Genomic DNA, 23,520 nt, shown 5'->3' on the forward strand with positions numbered 1-23,520 from the left:
ACGGAATATGCTGCGCTATATAAGAAACTGTTAATAAATAAATAAATAAAGAAGACATTGAGAATGGCAGGATAATTCTATGGAGATACCATTATTCTCGCACACATATATCTCTATCATCTGTATTCCCCTATCTAGTCTTCTCTGCTGGATATATAAGCCTCTACAGCATTGTAATAGATGCATATAATGATTGTGGGGCCACTAGGAAGATTGATCTAAACATTGCAGGTGTGATATGTTGGGATAAAAACCATGCATTTACTAGGGCGATTATTCAACGGGATGCTGGCGACATATGTTTGATCTGTACCTTTGACAGAAGGTAGAAGATATAAATGGAAATTGTCATGAATAAATATGAAAATATGTCTGACTTGAGATCTATGCTATTGTGATATAATGCTAGGCTAGAATAACTGTACATTTTGGAATGATTTGCGAAATAGCATTGTAATATTTATTCTATTTTATTTGGCACCTATTATTTTATTCAGTCAAAATGTCATCACCCGATTTTAGTGTTAGGGTTAGACTGCCATTAGTTTTAGGGTTAGATTAGGTTTAGGCTGTGGTTAGGATTAGCTTTAGATTTGGGGTTAGATGAAAAGTGCATGCAAAATTGCAATGTCGACATATTGACATGCTGACTGTGGAAATTCACAGGACAAATATATTACAAACATATTGCATATACGGTCCCCTATCAAAGGAATATGTTTTCTTATTGACATGGACTTCCTTACTGATGTTATATAAAATACCTATCGAATGGTATTTTAATACAATAGAAACCACTGATCTCTAGCTGGAAGTACAGACAAGTCTATGATTTGAGTCCTGCTAGTCAGTGGCTAAATCTCTTCCCTACTACATCATTATAAGGATACATTTACATTGTAGAGTTGGTTACCAGTATTCTATTTTATATGGCACCTATTATTTTATTCAGTGGTTGACATATATTTTTTTCAGGTGCAGCGCCTCCACCCAAACTAGTCATGTGTCTAGTACTCAGGTAGATAAAGTGAGTTGTCCAAGTAGCTGACACTTGGATATGACACTTTCACTGTTACATAGGGGGGGATTTATCAAACCTGCTAAAAAAGACAAGTGGAGGTGTTACCCATTGTAACCAATTATATTCTTGCTAGCATTTATATAGAACATTCTGCATTGGTGGAACTACTCTGCCAGCACTACAACTTGTTAAATGCAGTTGTCTAAGGGATCATTGGTCCCTATGGCAACCACCCTTGCTTCTTCGCAGCTTAGCAGGCGTTAAAATCCAATGTGCTGAGAAAATTCCTTGTAATGTTTTAGATACACTTAATTTTGTGCTAATCTGCGACTATGCAAGAGCAGTAGTTATAGGGGTTAATGTTACCTAGCACAACTGCACTCTACAATTGGTATTATTAGGAGCACTGAGCCCTGGATGTTACCTGGTGTTGGCGCTGCTCTCATGTAACCAACATCCAAAATGATAAAGACTGCAGACTGTAAAAATAATTAAAACCGTTTTTGGAAATATGGCACTTAATTAAATATATCTCCTGATTTAAACTAGCCAAGGAGTTTGGCATCTTAGTGTATAACAAAACATATACAGGTAAGTATGGGATCAGATAACCAGAATCAGATTTACAATGTAAAAAATCCTAAATAGCGCAATCTGTGAAGCACCATAAAAAAACGTCAATACTGCTAATATTCTTTTCTCTAATAACAAGCCACAAAAAAAGTGTTTACAACATGCACTGCAGTTCATCTAATTTATTATCATTTATTTTGAAAAAATAATTTGAACATTTTCATTGAAGATAAGACTACTGAGTTACTGAAATAGATAATTGCATAATAGAAAAATTATGTTCACATTCATTAGTTTATTGACCTGTGCATTTAAAGAATGCAAGTTTGCATTGGCAATGGAAGGCATTGGGCAGAGCAAGAATATTGCGTTCTAAAGAGTAGTCGCATTGGCATACCTCCATACATTTGCCCGGTGGGAATTTGAACAAGTATAGACATTAAGGGGGCAAGGCCACAAATCACTGGTTGAGACTAGGACTAAACGAGGGCGAGTTCAGGACTCCTGACATCCCTGTCCCGCTCCCTTACTGAACGCAGCACACACCATGGCAGGTGCACGTGACACCCGATCACTGTTGCTCTGCTATGCAGAACAGCAGAGAACAAGGCATGCCTCCCAACTTCCAGACCAATCGGGACACAGCTTTGCATCCTTTGGGAAGGAGGGACAGAGCCCTCAACTCAGGAAACGCACACCATGAATTGGAACAGTTGGGAGGTATTCATTGGCTCATTAATGGACTGATCCCCTACCAGATTAACAAAATTTTTATTGTTCCCGGACAGTTTTGTCATCCTTCCAATTACTGTAATTCACCTTTCCTTTATTTTCATTGTATTGAATAATAAAAGAAATGTTTAGTTGACTTTTTAAGTGCAAAATATCTGTGATTTGGCTTTTAGTAGTTAAGCATTTTTTTTTTTTAAAAAGAATTAATTATTTGAAATGAAAAAGCGTGATCTTGATAATAGGATCTCATTGTTCCAGTTTGGAAATAATAGAATTATATACAAAGGAATGTACACTTAACAACCAAATAATCTGCCCAATCTATTCATTTGGCAATGTGCCATTGGGGGGGGATTTAACTTTGTGCGATGACTGCAAAGTGTCTAAGTAGTTGGCAAAGGCGCTTTACGACCAGTACCTTCACTAATTTGTCCTCTCATCCATAGAGGTGGGAGGGAAAGTTAGAAAACTTTGTCTACTGTTAAAGCTGATATAATGTGTATATGGACTTTGCAGTGATTTGTAGCACTTGGCTAGGAATTAAGTACCCCCCTTCTATGCCAGCTGGACTTTAGACACTATTTTGTTCCTTAGAATATTGTACTAGATACAGTGTCCGCATGATCTGCACAACATTTCTCCTAGACAAGATAAGCTATTGTGTGTCCTGTTCTGTGTGATGACCAAGTCTGGCTTATTTATCAAAAAGACACTGGGGGAAAGACATCAAGAGGTGCTTTGTGTCTGTGGAGTAGAACGGAATCTGCACCTGAGAGTAATTTATAGTCTCTGAAAATTGGTGATGAGATTGAATGCCTGCCTCCAAGAATACCTTATGCCGAATTATATTGTAATAAATGTAGCTATTAAAATATCATTATATGGATTAGTCCCCTGCGGAATTCCTAAGCTTTAGGGCAGCTATGAAGCAAATTTTTGTGTCAATTGAGTTTAACTGCATTTCACAATTAGATCAGATTTTATTTTTTAAGCAGAATGGAGAAAAAGTAAAAGCAAGAGTTTGATTTTTTCCACATTTACTTTAAAAAAAAAAAAGTGAGACGCAAATCTAAAAAAAAAAATCCCATTTATGGATAAGAGCAAATATGATGAAGGCAGAGTTCATTTATACAATAACCTATTTGGCCCATATAAATCTTTTTTTTTTCACATAACTAATGACTTATTTATTTATTTATTTACTTATCCATGGACTGCTAAACACTAAATAATCAAGATGTCATTTGGCAACACTAACATTATTAAATAAATATTATGTAATATTTCTCCACTAAAATAGGTTTCTATATTCATTCATTAGCCCCCAATGACCATTTTTGCTAATAGAAGTCCTAATTGGATTACTTGGTATATATGATTTGCTATCTGCCTGTTGTCACCTCAGTGTTTTCTCTGGGTACCAGGGGCAACCATTCCACTTTCAGTGAAGCACCACATTCTACCCCTTTCCACTCCCAGCCACGTTTTTCACCTTAGAGACTGCCATTGGATATACTTTCCTTCCAAATGACGTAAGTAAAATGGCTTGTTATGCCCTGGCGTCAGAAGAAACGTGTTTAAATATAGCAGGCAGCATCCAAAAAGACACCTCCGAAGTACCGCTTCTCCTGACCCTAAATGCAAGCTCAAGTGGGTATGAGGTCATTGGAGTCAATAGGTTCCATCTCCAGAACCTTTTACATTTTTTTTTTACTAGCATTAAAAAAAAATGTTTGTAAATGTAGGATATTTAATGGCAGTGGGTAACTGGCCTAAGGCTTTAGGACTATATTTTGAAACATAGTTTAGCAAATACAGCATTTTCGTTTAAGTAAGATCTTACAATATTTAAGTTATATGATTCCATGTGCATATTGATTTGATTATTTAATGTATATAATAATATTAGCGACCCGGCTTGGCTTCGAATCAAACCTGATGAGAGATAAAGTGGAGAGAAATAAAGTACCAACCAATCAGCTCCTAACACTCATCTTACAGGTTATGTTTGACAAATGACATTTAGGAGCTGAATGGTTTGTACTTTGGGTCTATTTACTAAGCCTTGGATGGAGATAAAGTGAATGGAGATAAAGTACCAGCCAAACAGCTCCTAACTGCTAGGTCCCCTGCAACCCCCCCCCCCAACCATCATTCCCTCCCTGCCTTCCCTCCCGCAGTGACTTAACCTCTACTCCGTGGTCGTCCTCCTTTAGCTGTGTGCTGTGCAGGGCAGGCACATATCCTCTCCCGGTCGACTCGATCTCTCCTTACTGACCGATGCTGGGAGGAGGCATGGCCATGCTTAGCCTGCTGGGACATCCCCAGATCACAGCCATGCCTCCTCCCAGTTTCAGTCAGTGAGGGGTGGCGGAGCCAACCAGGAGGGAAGATGTGCCTGCCCTGCACAGCACACCGCTGAAGGTGGTTGCAACCATGGCTGGCCTAGTAGTGTAGGTGCAGGGCGAGGGCCATGCCCCAGAGGCGGCCCGGGCCACATAGCAGCTGCACCCACTGCACCTACGGTAGTTACTCCAGTAGTCACAGACACTTAGTATAGGCTTAGTAAATAGACCCTTAAATCTCTCTCCCCTTTATCTCTCTCTTAGCTTTGATACATCTCCCCCTTAGTCTTAGAAAAGCACTTGGCTAGCTGGAATGGCCAACCATTGCCCATACAATCAATAGAGCATAACATAACTTTTAGAACTATCTTAAGCAAAAATAAACAGAGAGTTCCGCTAACAATTATGAAACAAAAGCTCAGAAAGAATTTATGATTGCAAGTAAGGTGTCAATAACATTTTCATAATCTAAGATGGTCTGCAATGCTAGCGTGGATATGCCAAGTTACAGCTAATATGCAATGACAGACTGTATTACACGGTTGGCTTTCTGTTTTTCTTAATTGTTTGTCTCTACTTTTCTGCTTGCCAAGGATTCGAAGTGGGAGCTACATAATGCAGCTCACATTTGTCTGGCTAATTAAGACCTGACAAATCATAGCATTGGCACATTACATGCTTCATCAGACAAAACCCTACTTTTCAAATATTAGTAGTAAATGGGCCTTCTATGGTTAGTCAACTAATTGCTCATTCAGTTGACTTGCTTATCTGTTCTCAGCATTATGAGAGGTAAATTTATGGGCAATAATATGATTATACACAAAAGGCATGATACTCCCTGGTCCACGGAAATTGTGATGCTAGGCTCCACGCTGCAAGGATCATTTCATACAGCTGGGTAAACATGAAATATCTGCACACTATATAAAGTGTGAAATTAATGCCTGGGGGCCTGAATTTATTTTTATGTTTCATTATCCACTTTTCTACATTTCAGAGAATTAAAATGACTGCGTTTGAAATATTTGCATGGACGACCTCAGTCAAGTTAAAACAGAGATTTTGTTTTCTTTTGTACAGATGTATGCCTATACAAAGCATATAAGTTTAATTCAGTGCTGTTAAATATGATTACACAATAGATTGTATGAGTGTCTCTCAGCATTTGTAGGACTACATTTCTCAGCATTCTCTGGCAGTCACTACTAAATCAATTATTCTGCCAGTTATGATCTGAGATTGTTTGAACATACTGAAGGAAAAACAACAGGAAAGGAGGCATATTTGGACTAACGGTAGTACTGTATCATATGGAATTTTTCCAGTGTTGTTTTTTTTTCCCCAAGCAAAAATAAAAGGCAGCATTCAGAATAGCAGTGGCATGGGACATACAAACTTGTTTCATTGCTACAAAGGGTTGGGTACGGGATCCCGTAGGTCGGGATGCCGACGGTCAGAATGTCGACTGCGGCATCCCGACAGTCAGAATCCCGATGTCTGCAGGTAAGTACAAACCTTAATCCACCTTTCCTGCAGCCTAACCCTCCCCTCCTGCAGCCTAATCCTCCCACCCCCGCAGACTAACCCCAAAACATCCCCCTAGTGCCTAACCCCTAACTCAAGTCTAATACTTACCACCAGGATGTCAGCTGTCAGGATCCTGGAGCCAGGATTCTGACCGCTGGCATCCCGACCACCGGGATGCCGACTACATCCGCAACAAATGTGCACTTAAGCTGTGTAAGGGCAATATACAGTATACTGGTTTTACAGCTTATGCAGGCTCATTTTAAGGGGGACAATATATTTTATTAAATGCATCACTATGTAAGTAACTCACAGCTACAGTATCTTTTTGTGAAACTTTTTCCTTCAAATCCATCTTATTCGCACAGTGATGCAAATAGAATGCACAAGCAGCTTCTGCTGATTAAATTGATATGCGGCATGCCTATGTTCTGTGTGCGACTGTGGGTGTATCTACATGCAAAATGCTATGTTACAGTGTCACAGCCGCTGATACTGTAACGTAGCATTATGCATGCAGATACAACCGCAGTTGAGCACAGAATATAGGCATGCCGCATATCATTTTAATCAGCAGAAGCTGATTGTACGTTCTATCCACATCGCTGTGCGAGTAAGATGCATCTGAAGGGAAAAATCGCATGAAAAGATGCTCAGCGCTACTGGGTCACATGGTGCTCACGTGTTATGTGTAACGCGACTTGTAGAATATATGTGGACACATCTGTATTCAGTATTTTTTATAGTATGCAATTACTTTAAAACATGACAAATAAGGTAGGAACTGTTTTTAAGGACAAAGTACATTGATTATTTAGGGTAAACTTTTTTTTATGGTAAACACAGTATTTTTGGGAAATATTGGATGGCCCATCAACACTTTTCGCTGTATTTATATATTATATTTGGTGTTTGCTAGTACAATGTATATCAGAGATCAGCTATACTTATTATTGTCACAGTTCCATATGCAATCGTGGTCCACAAGATACACCAGAGGGCAAGCACTGTGAGAACATGTAAAGACATACTTTGAGTACTGAAACTTCTCATATGCATTGCACCACATTTAAGGACACAGATAGACCAGATGTCAGCAATGACAGTGGAGGCAGCTGTTTTGTGTTTGGAACCTATAATCTTGAGATTGTAGCCTTTATCTTTACTAAGAACCTGTGACATTGCTGTGACACGTCATGACCAATATCTACAGTATGTGGCATTGGATCCAAGACAATTTATAATTTACTCTTGAATTTCGGCTTATTCCAGTTTAAGTAAAGAAAATCCCTATACCTGTACCAATGATCTGGTAGTGGAAGAGACTGATCAATTTGCACATTTTCTATTTGGATAATTATGTGAACAGACATGTTGCTATAATAATAACATTCTAGCATGCAGACAATTATCTTTTAGTTGCATGTTTTGTTACGGAATCGGTATGATTCAACAAATGCCGGCAGCGACAGCCCGACAGAGGAGGAAATCCCGATCGTCCCCAGGTAAGTATAAACTAACCTAAATTTACCCCCTAACCCTAACCCTCCTTTAGGGTGCCTAACCCTAACCTCCCCCTTGTGCCTAACCCTAATCCCCCCTCTAAGTGCCTAAAACTAACCCCCCTTCCCCGCCGCCTAAACCTATGTCCCCCATGGGGGGTGCCTAACCCTAACCCCCCCCCGGCAGTGCCTAACCATATACCTCCCTCCCCCTAGCCTAACCCTAACCTCCCGGCGGTGTGCCTAACCCTAAGTCCCCCCGGGAGCCCTAACCCTCCCCCACCCCCCCACGGCTGTCCGAGAACGGCGCCCGGCATCCCTTCGATCGGGATGCAGGGCGCCGGTCTCCCGGCGATGGTAAAATGACAGGCGTCTAGATTTAGATGCCTGTCATTTAGCCCTCACCGGGATTAAGTAGTCTAGAAGCCTACGGTTGGCATTTCGTCCACCGGCTTCATAAACGTATACCTTTGTTACATGGTTTTATGCTTGTCCCATAGAGCTAACATGTACCAATTCCTTTGCTGGTAGTAGATATACAAACAGATAACTAGTTATCATTCTGTGCTGCAACTGCCTCAATTTTTTTTTATTGAACTGACATATTGTGTAGAAAGCTACAGAAGTAACAGCGCACATCCTGCCTTACACACACATTTTTCGCTTTTACTCACACTTTCTGGGAATAAATTTGCACAAGAAGGCAGACACTCGGTCATAGAAGCCAAATGCTACAAAGAAAATATAGATTTTTTTTAAATAATCCATTTTCAAGCTTTTACCTACCTGCAGTTAGAAAACAGTAATTTAGTTGATTCAATAAAAGATATAAACAAAATAAGTATTACTTGAGCTGATAGCTAGCAATGTTTTTGGGGTTTCACTAAGCGTTTTCATACGTCACCACAAACAATGAACCTTTACCCACATTAGGCAAAAGTGGAATCTCTTTTTTGTTTATGTTCACAAGCAGAGAACTCACTAGTGCCCGTGTTTTTTTATACAGTCTGTTCACTAGAGAGTGTGAAAATTAATTTCAGATTTGTCATTTATTCAAAGACATTTCATAGAATAGCAAAAGTCTAAATTTCATTACAATCGTGCTCAATAGAGCAGCTGTACAGTCAATTTGAATACAGGAAAAACTCAGAGTTGCTTCCCTAGATCTTTGCATTAAAATGTAGTGTTTCCATCATACTTAGTGGTGGAAGTAGGTGACTGCTCCCCCCCCCCCCTCCCACCTCCTGACAATCTCCCACTGTGCATTGCTTCATATGCAATTCTGACTTTGTATCGTTGCAAATTTTAGAAATGTCAGTAACAGCTAAAGTGATAAGATCAGGGGTTAACCTTTTCCTCTGAGAACCCTAATTAATAATTATGTCTGTCGATCACCTTTATGACCTGCTGCTTTTTGACTACTTTTGGATTCAAATTGGATTTCTATTTAATTATTACTTATCTGTTTTCTAAAAAGATGCATATTACTGTTATTAAAATATAGCAAATTCAAAATCAAGAAATTAACCATATTATAATATTATTTATAGCTGGTTGAATGGTAGATAGTACATAATGCTGGGTACACACTTACCAATCTGCCGCTCAATATGTCTGGCCAAACATCACAACTGGGCGGCATGTAAATTTAAATGTCCATCCAGTTGTGTGCAACCAGGGCCGTAACTAGGGTAGTGCGATCTGTGCCATGGCTCAGGGCACCAAAGGGCAGGGGGCGCTGTTTGGGCCTGTCAACTTTCTGTTTATTTATCATTCTCTTTTGTAGCTTCCTCTTGTTTCATCCCCAGCATCTCCTGGCCTTCCCTATCTCTTCTCTTGCTCTTCCCCATGAGGCCATGGCCCTTTTTCGGGTGTGTTATCTCCCTATTTAAAAAATGGGGGGAGGGGGGTGCCAATGCTCTTTCTGGCACAGGGCACCAAAAAGTCTAGTTACGGCTCTCTGTGCAACGGTCTCTGCAGCCAGTGTACAGGCGGTCGGTGGATCGCCTGTACACACAGCCAGACATACAGGAATCTAAAAGGATCCCTCTTCGCAACCCGGGACTCCTTCCCATAGGGTGAATGCTCCCGCAGTCAAGCTCAGAAAATATTGTATTATTGGAGCTTGATGAATTTCTGTCCCCATACCAGTGTATGGGGACAGCAGGCCACATCGGCAGAGAAAGGTCAGCAGGAGATAAATGGCCCAAATACTTAATTTCTCCAAAAGTAGGTGAAAATGTTCACTTTCACCTGCTATTGTAGAAATTAAGTAATAAATATTAAATCAGTACATAATATATTCTGTCAATATAAATGATATTTAAATCAAAAGTTTGTAAAAAAAATGTTAAATTGTCTTTATAAAGGGGAGGGAAGGGGATCTTTTCCTGGTGGTTTAGAAATTGCTTTAACTCGGTGCAGTATAAACCTTGTGACATCTAATAAAAGATAATAAGAATAATTATAATCCACTTCAGGCAAAAGAGTATGTTACAAGATGCATCTACTTTCACCGCCATGTGGGGGGCAGTTAGGACACCAAAATGAAAAACTGTTAAACAAGGCAATATACAAATAGAATTAGCTAGGAGGTTGCGGTACAGATTCAAAGTTAGGAGTAAATAAAAAAAAGTAGCAAACAAGGAGCAATTTGCTCCTGGAATAAGCCATGTTGTAATGAAAGAGATGCAAATGTATGGCCGGAAGGTGCAGGAGACTCATGTTTGTTCAGGTATTCTCCCCCCCCCCCCAGAAGAGTGGGCAGATCCAAATTCCGCCCACTTCCTATTGAAGTGGGCAGGATAGGGAGATAATACCAGGAATTGCAACTCCAAAGGGAGGAGGCAGGGCTAAAATGAAGTCAATCGTGTCGTTTTAACTTAATGACGTATAGAGACTGGCCCCGCCCCCAAAGTGCACATTTGCATCTCCTCTCTATACATCTCCCATAGAGGAGAATTGAAAAGTAATAGTTTGCAAGTTACAATACTGACTGTTTTTGCATGTAGCGAACAAATACTGGCAGCAGTGCCAGAGCAGGCTTCTGTGTCCCGCCCACTCCATACGGCTCTACTTACTGCAGGGTGCGTGTTTGCGGCTATACAAGCCCTACAAGCCAAAAGTAGGTGCTGCGGGGCAGTGACGGTGCCGTTTGCAGGGCCCTGCACCCTGGGCCATGGTACCGCTTGCACCAGGGCCATAACTAGGGGTGTGCGGCTGGTGCAACCGCATAGACCGCAGGGCTCAGTGGGCGGCCCCTGCTTCTGGCTGCAGGGTGCCTGGAACGGCACCCTGCAGCCAGCACCGCTGTGGCAGTGCTGTCTGTAGCATCCATTGGACTCTGCAGGCAGGCACCCTGCCATAATTACAGCTGCCCGAAGTGTCTTGAAGATGCTCCGAGCACTGCTGCAGCTTCAAATGCTGGCGCCCCCCCTTTATGCGCGACGTCACGCGGAAAAGGTTCGGGGCCGGTACAGGGTGCTCAGAGCCCTAGTTACGGCACTGGTTTGCACACTCCTAGTTACAGCTTTGTTTTTGCACTGCAATATAGAATTAAGCTAGGACACACCTCTCCCCAACTTTAAAGGTGCACACTGGGCGATATTACTGAGCGATTGCATGATTACGACATCGTAATCGTGCAATCGCTCAGTAATCATGCACAAATCGTGCACTCATATGTCAGAAACGACCAGCGATGCGCGCTCCCGTTTCCGACATTGTCCATCGCCTGAACATGCAGGCCAATCTGCCGATAACGACAGATTGTGCATGTTCAGGAATGATGGACTGTGCCTGCACTGAACGACTGATCATTCAGTGCAGACACTACAGGTGATCAGGAACGACGGAATGATTACGATGTCATAATCGTACAGTCTTTCCTGATCGCCCAGTGTGTACGCACCTTAAATCTCTCTGCACATTTTAAATCTACCCCACCTGCAATGCAACTTGGATTTGTCAAGGCGCAAATTTTTGGAATTGATCCTACAGTATTTCTGAATCAGGCCCTGTGTTAAAGAAAAAATGTTCTCTATAATACCTGTGCCACAGAAATCATTTAGATTGGCATTTTGCAGTGACCTTTCATTAACCCGTTCTATCAGAGATTTTTTTCTTGCAATACAAATAGTTAAAAGCTTTAAAGATTAATTTGTGTGAATGGTGATCTAGACTGTTAGTAAGATTCTTTCTGCACAGAAGTCTATATACTTAGATATGCTATAGATTATTATTCTATTTACATTTAACATATATACTTTTTATAGTATATATATTACATTTAAATAGAATAATTTCCCCTTAAAAATAACATAAAGCAATTCACATGGTGCCTGCTATTACAGGAGGGCTTGGCGGCTCTTCTGGATGTACTTTGAGTAATTTTAATAGGAAGTGAGAGTTTCCAAGCATTAGCCCAGCTAAAATAACATGTGACATCCTGCCATCTATTCAGCTGCTGTAGCACTGCCACTTAGTCCTGTAATCAGCAGCTATACCTTCCCCCAACCAGCAATTCCACATGCATGCTACACAGGCTTGCTCAATCTTCAGCCACTGTCTGATGTTTTCTCCTTAGATGAAAAGGACATATCTTGTTATTGACCCAATCTTGACATTTTTTTTCCTGGCTACTGTATTTTGTTTGTCATGCTATATCTACAAAAGAATAGTAACACTATTAGGTGATTAGATGATTAACAATTTGAAACATCTATTTCAACTACAAGGTCACAGAGACTGTTAAATTGAAGTGGACCTTTTGTGTCCATTTTAGACCATGTGTGTGTTTTTAATATGCCAAATAAGGATTTCAATGCTGGATGGCCAGAAGGGGCAAAACTAGATTACATACTTCATCCATGGTCCAACCAGAGTTCAGTATGTACAGTCCTGTGCCATAGTATTCCCCATAGGGACCAGTGACCACTATGTGAAATGCTGCATTCATTGCTAGCTGGGGGTGAACAGAGCATAATGGACACATCAAATAGTGCACATGACATCACTGACATGTGTGAGCCCTAAAACAGACCAATGATTTTATAACACAAGTATATTACTAAACATGTTCGGGTCTATGCATTTATAATACCTTTATGATGCATTTGTATAGAGATGTGCGGGTTCGGTTTTACTCAGATTCACTCGGATATGTTCGGATCTCAAAAATGGCATTTCATTGGCTATCGGCTATCACGTGTTTTGGATAGCCAATAAAATAAATCCGAACTAATCTGAACTTGTTATAATTTTGGCGAAAAGAACCGAGTAAATCCGAGTAAAACCGAACCCGCACATCTCTAGATTTATGATGTATCTGTAAACCGGAATCGGGATGATTTACCGCCGGACCCATGCCCGGCGGTTGGAATCCCGACAGCAGCATCCCAGCAGAGGAGGAAATCCCGATCGTCCTAAGGTATGTATTGACTAACCTATTTCTACCCCCTAACCCTAACAATCCCTTAGGGGTGCCTAACCCTAACCTTTCCCCCCAGTACCTAACCCTAATCTCCACTCTAAGTGCCTAACCCTAACTCTCCCTTCCCCTAGCCTAAACCTAACCTCCCGGGGGCTTGCCTAACCCTAAGTCCCCCCGAGAACCCTAAACCTAACCCCCCCCTCCGTGCGGCTAGCCGCGCTCGGCGCCCGACATCTCATCGATCGGGATGCCGGGCGCCGGTCTCCCGGCATTGGTAAAATGACAGGCGTCTAGATTTAGACGCCTGTCATTTAACCCTCACCGGGATTAAGCAGTCGGGAAGCCGGCTGTCGGGATTAGGTCCGCCGGCTTACCGACTGCATACCCTGTATACCGATTAGTCAGCATTTGAATGAAATATTAAAGGTTTTCAGTTTTGCTCACATATAGTAGTAAAGTGTTTTCCCTGACTAGACAAATTCATACCTACAAAATGGAGGGGAAGAAGACACACTCCTTATTAAAAAACGCGCCAAGAAAAATTTACATCATATAAGAATTGATTAATAAACGCCAAAAAAATGAATGCCCATACATTATATAGGAGTCCTAAGAACTGACATTGTATACATCCTATATCATATACTTAATGATATTTTGGGCCTATTGTTCCTTTATATTGTGTATACAAAACGAAAACAACCATCCCTGTGAGATCCTACCATGCAACCAGTCAATGATCAGATTTTTCACATGCATGACATTCTGACCAATCATTGACTTAGAAATGATTCGGTAATGCCAGACTATGGACGTCTTCTCTGACGCTATGGGCCCGTAATAAAGTTCAGTGCAAGATGAATAAAGCGCCTGCCTCGAGGCTGTCAGCGCCGCGCAAAGCCGGAAAACAACCTCATGGCCGGCACTTTAGTCGGATTTCTCCTTGCACCCTCAGGAGGGTGCGAGAAGATATAATTTAGTCGACTAACAGCGTACTGAACTGAATAGCTCCAGGGGCCAACTTCCCGGCGCTATTAAACTCCCGCTGAATTGAATCGCCCTATATCATCTGTGTCTTATACGGTGAACTGTTAAATACAGATAAGACATTTTCAAATTCAATTCTTTGTAATAAATTGCAGATCATTTTAATAAGCATCACTCTATAAAGACAAAAGAAGTGACTACTGAACAGTTATAGTAATTATTCTCAATGTTTTTAAAGTTTTCTATTATTACGGCCTTTAAACTTACCTTTACTACTTCCTATTTTATATTTAAATGTGACCATTTAGTGTTGGACTGAACAATCTGTTTCAAATGAAAGGTTCTGTGATCTCATTTAATTGTGTCACACTCTGCACAGAGACTAAATCGGAGAGCACTAAATTCATTGGACAATAAATGACTGATTATTGTGGTATATTTTGAAAACGGCAGTATATTTTGCGTATAAATCTTATTTCTGCATTGGCATAAGTTACTTGGAAAAAATAAAATTGCATATCAAGCAAATTTTCAACCATTGTTCACAATAATTTCGCTCTTATGATACATGTGGTACTGTACTGTTGTCTGCGGCTGGTATTTATTTGTATCAAGGCAGCTCAACCACTATTTCAGCTGTCACTTATGGGTACTCTTCTTAGTGTTCCCCTAAGCATCAGTTTCAATGGAGGGCCCAACACTGTTACCTAGGAGTCTTCACTGCAATGTTTTTATGGGTTGGGATCCCGGTGGTCCGACTACTGACACCCATAGGAACGCATGGTAAGTATTTTCCCTACCCCACCCTAACCCTCCCCCCCCCGGTGCCTAACCCTATCCTCCCCCCCTAGTGCCTAAGCCTAACCTCTCCCTTCCCACACCCTAAATCTAACACCCCCTCCCTGGTGCCTAAACATAACCTCCCCCTTCCCTGTACCCTAATCCTAACACTCCCTCCCCTTAGTGCCTAACCCTAAGCGCGCACCCTAACCCTAACCTCCCCCTAACACCCCGATACTTACCTTCGGGATGCCGACGGTCGGGATACTGGTGCCAGGATCCCGACCTGTCGGGAATTCAGCGGCGGTATTTAGACCGCGGCATCCAGCACACTGGGATGCCGACTACATCCCATTTTTATTGACTCGCGTCTTTGTCTGCACAGTATCTCCCGCAACTGCAGATGTGTCCTCTTGTACCTTTGCCGCCGTTCGTGGCAAGCCGCTTGGCGCAATGCGTGCACACATTTGCCATCAAAGTGGCAAAGATGGAAGAGGGCACATCTCTAAATTAATAAAAAGTTATCAAATTAAAGTAAAGAAAAGCAATTAAACCGTAACGATTTGCAACAGCAAAATTTATAACAAAATCCCCAAACATAGTTAGTCTGTACTTAATATATACAAATTGTGTCCAATTGCTTGTTCCAGCCATCCAGCCATCCAAGCTACAGTGTCAGATACCCTGAGAATGTCCATAGCTCGTATTGCGTATTGTATATAGCTTAACTTTATGCTCATGGGCAGTCTCCTAAAGTCTAAGCTTTAAAGCAACAACCAAAGAAAGGCTCATATTTTAAACCTTATACTGAGCATATATAACATATTTTATTAAAAGCCAGGGGCACAGCAAGTACTGCACTGGTAAAAATAGGTTCTCCTATACACATAGTTAGGTAGCGGCTCGATGTAATAGAAGAAAGCTAGCGCTGTGTCGACACAGGGAGTTGGGCCCATAGCAGCCAATTTATCCTACAGCTATAGTTATGTACTTTTCTGTAACATATACTTATGTATATGACAATGTTTAGCAGCGTTGGTACAGTATATATCATTACTACAATTGCCATGTGATGTGTTGAAATAGCATGTACTCATCAGCACTTTGAAATGAACAAAGTGGGAATATTGTACACTGTACTTTCTCTGTTGTAGCAGACATAATAAACATTGTTGACCAATAGATGTGGTTCGGTGTGCGCGATAATAAAATAGAATAAAAAAAGGTCACAGTCATCACATAAATATGTCAATGGGGAATATAAAAATACATTTAGTACAATGAATTCCCCTTAACAACACTCAGGAGAGCAGTTGACAGAAGTAAATGTTGTAACCAGAACTCTTCTTTCCAACAGTCCCCTGTAACGCTGTAACACGTTCCCCTCTACAGAGCCTGGCTACATTCTCTTTTTTGTTCTTTTTGTTCTTTATTTAGCATTTGCTACATTTTTAAACATTAGAGCTTCCGTTTTCTGTTTTAAAACCCAAGACAAAAGATTGTAGTGAAACAGGACCTCGTGTCCTTTTTCTCTTCAAAGTATTTTTTATCTTACAGATTCTGTTTAAAATGAAAGTTAGTGGAAAGAAGGTTTTTTTTTATTTTATGTTTTTATTTTTATATGGTCTTAATACTTTTCAGTGCCACAAGGTTTTGTTTTAAATAAATGGAATAATGAGAAGGTTATCCCATTTTATTTTCTGCAGTCTTAAAAACCCCAGCGCTCAGCTACATTCATAGTCACTGGTGCCATTCACACAAACACCATAATTATTTTAAAGAAAAAATGTTTGCGCACTGAAATTGGTCCTCGGGTTCTGGGCCCCAGGAAGAAAATAAATATATTATTATTAGGTATTACCTGAAACTTTATGCCTTTGGCAGATAGCTTCAGAGGCTTCATAGTCATAATGCCACCTAGGGCACACTTCTCCTCGACCACCCTTCAACACCCTCCCCCAACTCTACTGACATATAGCATCTCTCTTCATCATCTGAGTGTTGCCTAGCAACACCTGATGCTTTGCACATGATGTTTACAAGAAGCAGAGTCCACATGAAGCTCTATCTGCTGCCTCTCTTGCAGTGCTTTTTTCTAAGCATAACCCAGATGTACGTACAACACATTACTGTCAATTGTGCTGAATTATTTATAATTCCTTTTTTTTTAAAGGGATGTCTCCTCACAGAGGAATGGGTTTAAATACATAGCCAGTGTGTTTATGGTTAAATTTCTATGTATTTGTTAGCGTTATTACTCCATTTTCTATATGAGTCAGCTTTTTACTGACTGTAGCCACCCCTTTACCCCTAACCCAGCACTGCAATTTTTGACAAACTAGACATTCATTGAGTCTTAGGAGTAAATTTACTAAGGTGAGAGTTTATAGAAATGGAGATGTTGTCTATAGCAACCAATCAAATTCAGCTTAACATTTAATTAGCACCTTCTAGAAGATAATAGCTAGAATCTGATTGGTTGCTATGGGCAACATCTCCACTCCTAAATACTCCCACCTTAGTAAATTTACCCCTTGTGCTTTACACTTGCTCTGCTATTCAGTGGCATAAGTTCATCCCAGACGCCCGGAGGCAAGTTATCATTTAGTGCCCCCCGATCCCCCATATTTACAGCACTAAATGGGGTGAATAAACTTTGGGTGATGGAGGAGGTGCCCCTTCAGTGCTGGCGCCCGGTGGCAGACAACTCCATTTCTCCCATACTTCTGCCCCTGCTACTATTGTCAACCAGTGCCGCAGGATGAATTTGTGAGCCTTGGGCTGTGTAATAGCACCAGGGACAAAGCAGTTTCGGCAGCCAGTGAGATGTCCCTGCTGATAATGATTGTTAGAAATGTGACCATGTGCATACCTTACATCCCTTTTTAACTGGAACCAGTATCACAAGCCAATAGACTAATAATAATTAGGGATGTGCACCGACCCCCATGTTTTGGTTTTGGTTTTGGATCTGTATCTCCTTCGTGTTTTGGATCTGGATTTGGTTTCACCAAAACCACCCTTGCGTGTTTTGGTTTTGGTTTTGGATCTGTATTCTTTTCAAAAATTTATAAAAACTGCTAAAATCACATAATTTGATTGTTTTTGTTGTTCCTACAGTATTATTAACCTCAATAACATTAATTTCACTCGTTTCCAGTCAATTTTGACCACCTCACACAATATTGTTCACCAACATAGGCCAAACCAACTCACAAGTACGTTCAATAGAAAACAATACAACACAGAAATTTACTAAAAATTGTATGTGGACTATCCTTGCTCAAAACAATTAGTCGTAGTTAACAAGCAGCAAACAAAAAAAACCTAAATCATATGCAAATAGCAACAGCAGACATAAATGCCCCCTACAGAATTGCACATGCCCCCAGCACATGCCTATTCTCACTGCCCAATCTGCATTTTCCTCCTGGGTGGCGCTGGGCCACTGATGACTGGCCCATGTAAAGGCCCGATCAATCAGCCTCTGTCAGATACAGTGTGAGATACAGTGCGTGTTTGATATAGTGCGGGATACAGTGCACATCAGATACAGTGCAGGGTACAGTGTGAGTTGGTTACAGTGCGGGTCGGATACAGTGCAGTTTATAATGCAGGTCGGATACAGTGTGGGTTGAATACAGTTCGGGATACATAGTGGGTTGGATGCAGTGCAGGTCAGATATAGTGTTGGATACAGTGTGGGTTGGATACAGTGTTAGTTGGTTACAGTGCAGGTCAGATACAGTGCGGGTCTGATATAGTGTGGGATACAGTGTGGGTTGAATACAGTGCAGGGTGCAATGTGAGTTGTTTACAATGCGGGTCGGATACAGTGCAGTTTATAGTGCAGGTCGGATACAGTGCAGTTTATAGTGCAGGTCGGATACAGTGCAGGTCGGATGCAGTGTGAGTTGAATACAATGCGGGTCGGATACAGTGTGTTATACAGTGCAGGTTGGATATAGTGTTGAGATACTGTGGGTTGGATAGAGTGTGTTATACAATGTGGGTTGGATACACCATTAGTGCACTTACTGTGACAGCAATGTCGGCAGTGCGGGGTGCTGGCGATGTCCTCAATGCGAGAGTGCCAGTGGTGTCCTCAATGCGGGGGTGCCGGCAGTGTTGGCAGTGTGGTGATGTTGGCAGAGTAGGGATGCTGGCAGTGTTCTCAGTGCAGGGGTGCTGACAGTGTTGGCAGTGTGGGGGTGCCCTCGGTGTGGGAGTGGCGGCAGTGACGATAGTGCGGGGTTGCTGATGGCGTCCTTAGTACGTGGGGCAGCAGTGCAGGGTTCTGGCAATGTGTTCAGTGCAGGGTGCTGGCGGTGCCGGCAGAGCGAGGGTGCCAGCGGAGTCCTCAGTGCACGTGTGCCAACAGTGTCGGGAGTGCAGGGGTGCCGGGGGTGTCCTCAGTGTGGGAGTGCCGGCTGTGTCGGCAGCGTGGGGTTGCTGACGGTGTCCTCAGGGGGAGCAGCGTTGTCAGGAAAGGGGAATGGGCGGGATCTAGCCGTCTTCCTGTGTCCATTGAATTCAATGGGCTTAACGCTGATCGGCTGAAACCTGTAACAGACGGCTTTCTCAGTCAATAAGCATTAAACCCATTGAATTTAATGGGACTTTGTAAAAATGGCCTCTCAAGGCAAAACCTCGAGATCCGACAATGGGATTGCGAGGTTTTTTACCTCGATTAGGGATCTGGGGCAGGCAGGGAGATCCGGGCTGTTCCTCGGATGCCCCCGGATCCCCGAAATTCGGGTGGGTCCGGTTCCCGGAGAACCGGCCCGCTCATCTCTAATAATAATATATATATTTAGAGTAACCCTTATTTTTTACACAGTAGAAAAAGAGGAGCCCTATATTGCATTTTGGTCAAATGGGAGTGTAGCTATGATTCACTGTTTCACTGCAGAGGTTATGTGGTTGACTGATTGTTCATAATATATATTGAAATGAACCAGCTGCTACCTTTTTCTGTCCAGTCAAGGAATGATTATAACGATCCTGGGGGGAAAAAGTTGAAGGTGGGAAGCCTAAGTAAAGTCATTGCGGAGAGGAAGAAGTTACTCTTTTCCTGTTTTGACAGGAAATGGAGACAAATGTGCTTCCTGACCATTTTCTCATTAGAGAATTAGCTTTTTATTGACCTTAAGGTTGTTCATTTTTCAGCATAATCAAATCTTGTCCACTTGTTCTCTGCCTAAATATTTACATGCCATTTGGGTAGGTTATAGTTGATATAAATTAAATGTAATAATGCATACTAACCATATTTACTAATTATTGGAAGAAATACATCATATTACCTGTGCCATGACTGTTATGGGTAACTTAAGAAAAGATATGCCAACCTACTGTTATACGGTCCCCTCCGGGAGAGTTCTCGGAGGGGAGATGCAGGTGGTCAATATTGGGGGCGGAGTGAATTGCAACATTATGGCCCTGCCCGCCATGTTGCAAAGCTGCAAATCACGTCATTACCTATGGCTATGACAATGTAATTATCTGAAAATCACGTGATCACTCTCCCATCCTGCCCATTTCACTGGAGAGTTCATAAGGAATTTATCAAGATGGGGAATTTGACCTGCTTTCCCAGGAGTCCAATCTTGACGTTGCATGTATGTATGCATTCATATGTATGTATGTTTATATGTAATACTTCACTGTGGAGGCGAAGCAAACAATTGTTGAATACAGCACAAATGTTTATACAGGATGCAGTCATTATGTCAACATTTGCAGTGACGACATTTATGATGTCAACATTGTTAATATGTCAACATGGAACATATCGACGTCTACAGAATGTCGACATGTTCACAGTGTTGACATCTCAAATATCAACACCAACATTCTGTGAATGTCGACAGTTAAGGTTAGGCTGCAGAATGGGAGGGTTATGGTTAGGTTACGGGAGAGGAGGGTTAAGAAATATGGGGAATGTTAGGGTTTTATCTGTGGGATGGGAGTTTAGGATAAATTGCGTCGGGGATGTTAGGGGTAGACACCAGGGGGAGGGTTAGGGGTTACAGATTCCTGCAACAGGCACAGCCAGAAGTCACTGCCAGCTGACCGCCAGACACAGAAGTCACGTTGAAGCCGCCGGACCCGCCAAACCAGGTAAGTCACCACTGGACCACAAGGACCGTTTTGTCAACATTCTTATTATGTCGAAATTCCTTAAGTGTCGACATGATTAATGTCAACATAATGAATGTCAACAAAATATACCGAACTCAAATGTACAGCAATGTTAATTTGAACATAATGTTGTTTTATTCAGCAAGACTTTCTACACCTCATATATAGTATATCATGATGATTTAGTAGTATAAGATTTTGAGATCAAGTTAAAGAAAGTTTTGTTGCACGATTGATATTGTGCATTAATGTTTTAGGATTCAAAAGTTCCTAAAAAATAAAGTCCTAGCCATTTGTTCATGAAATGCGTAGTTATTACCAGTCGTTTTTACGCATTCTCTTCCTTCTACCCAAACACATCATATATTATAAACACACTATTACCAGTGTTATTCCTGTTAAATTAGATAGAAGAAACATATTCAGCAGGGATTCTTGAAGTCTAATAAGAAAGAAGGCCTTTGACCCTGTAACTATGAGCACAATAATGAAAAGGTAATTCCAGAGGTCCAATCCTTATTATGTTTTAAAATCATACATGTGGTTTTCAGATTAAATATGAAGCAAACCTAATTGTCAAACCACAGCTGACGTGTTCACCAGGGAAACTGGATTATTCTTCGTAACTATTAATTTATTTTTATTTTTTAAATTATGTATTCTTTCTGGTATTTGAAATCGCCAAGAGTAAATAAAATATTGTTTTTGAAATATTTTTGTCCTGCAACATTCTAAACTTTGTTATTGATTAGTTAGTAGCTAGACATTTTAGTTTGTTATGTACCAGACAACACATTGTATATACAGTACTAGAGTTAGAACGATCTTTCTGAGGCTGGCAGTATGGTGCAGTATGGGAGGCGAGGGCAGAGCTGCAAAGCCGTACCTAGTGTTAAAGACATAATGGATTAAGTCTCATCATCAGGAGATAAGGAAATTATTTGGATAACAGTGTAAAATTCTGGGTGCAGGGCAGGTGACTTGGTTACATTATACAGTACAGACTATAAATGCTTGTCAAGAATATCTGTCTAAATTGTGAGTTGTGATGTCACCGCATCTATCTATCTATCTATCTATCTATCTATCTATCTATCTTTATTTATTATTTCAAGGGCAGAATGTTTTTTACTATGCTGGTTAAGGTGTTATGGAAAATTCCATGAGATATTGAGGATCTGCTCCTCTCCAGGAGTTATAGCACAACCTTTACCCACCAGTTACTGGCATGTTTCATTTGTTTCCACCTTCCTTGCCCTACAGTGCCCGCAGAGAAAATTTCCATCCTTGTGCTTTTACGAGGATCTTTGAAAAGCATGAAAAACTAAAACTATGGAGGAAATGTAATGCTAAGTATTGACTGATTTAAAGCAAGAACCAATTTAAGGCAAGAACCAATCTGGTTTAAAGAACAATGCTGCTTTAAATCCCACAGCAAAAATTTCCAAAAATCTGTCATTTTGACAATTTCATTTTTATTAAGTTTCAATTAATCTTTTTTTTATAAGTGGAGAGAGAAAAAATACCAACCAGTTGGCTCCTATCTGTCATTTTTCAAACTGTAAAATGGTAATTAGAAGCCGATTGGTTGGTATTTTATCTCTCTCAAGGGTGTGATACATCTCTCCCCAAGTGGGGGCTGGGGGGGTGGGTGACCTAATAATTGTGTGACCAAATAATTGAATATCAATCAGTTGATAGGGACCAAGCATGTTCTGACATAATCAGTGCTGCCGAGCCCCATTACTGCGAGGGGGCATGGCCATCCGGGGGGAGTTGTGGCCAGTCCCCCTACTTACAAAAGAGGAAAAATCAAATATGGTCGCAGCCGCATGGATCACAGAGGGAGGCACTGGTGTCCAAGGGGGGAGTGATCCCCCCCCCACCGCAAATGGTGCAGGGGGAAAACTGGCTCTGATTGAATTGTCCGAAGCTTAAAAATGGGGAGAAGTCCAGTATTTCAAAAATAGGCTAATTGAATACCCCCCTTTGTGCTACAGCACCTTTTCACGAAGCGACATTTCTGTTAAACGTCACAATTTATCTTTTGAGATAGATTCAGAATGCTTTAATTTTATTGTTATTATGTGGGGTTAATCTTTTAAGGAAAACAGCTCTTTGATGCCCTATTGAAAGTGATTAGATGATTGTTTGCCTTCCTCCAGTACACTAGTGAAAAGCTGAAGCAAGGCCTGCACTCCACCAGCAATGTTACCATGACGTACCAAATGACATTTGTTTTGACTCTAACTCATTATGATTAAACCAACGCTCTACCAAATATGAGAAGTTTATGTCTTCTTAGAACAATGCATCAGGAAGAGCAGATAATGATGTTATTTTGGAGGGATGGGGGTGATAAAGAAGCCACCAACGCTATATATACAGTATTTTTAGTTATACAAATAAACAATGTATTTGGCTCTGTTGAAATGTGGACCAATTTATCATGCCTAAAAAGGATCTAAATATAGA

General features: G+C 41.1%; 1 protein-coding gene across 12 annotated transcripts in view; it reads left to right on the forward strand.

Annotated features, from left to right (window-relative positions):
* MEF2C (myocyte enhancer factor 2C) overlaps nucleotides 1-23,520 on the forward strand; it is a 281,785-nt gene that overhangs the window by 154,542 nt on the left and 103,723 nt on the right. The gene's annotated exons all lie outside the window — the stretch shown is intronic.

Source organism: Taudactylus pleione, unplaced genomic scaffold (genome assembly GCF_031769625.1).
Source record: "Taudactylus pleione unplaced genomic scaffold, aTauple2 ptg000792l, whole genome shotgun sequence".
NCBI lineage: Eukaryota > Metazoa > Chordata > Amphibia > Anura > Myobatrachidae > Taudactylus > Taudactylus pleione.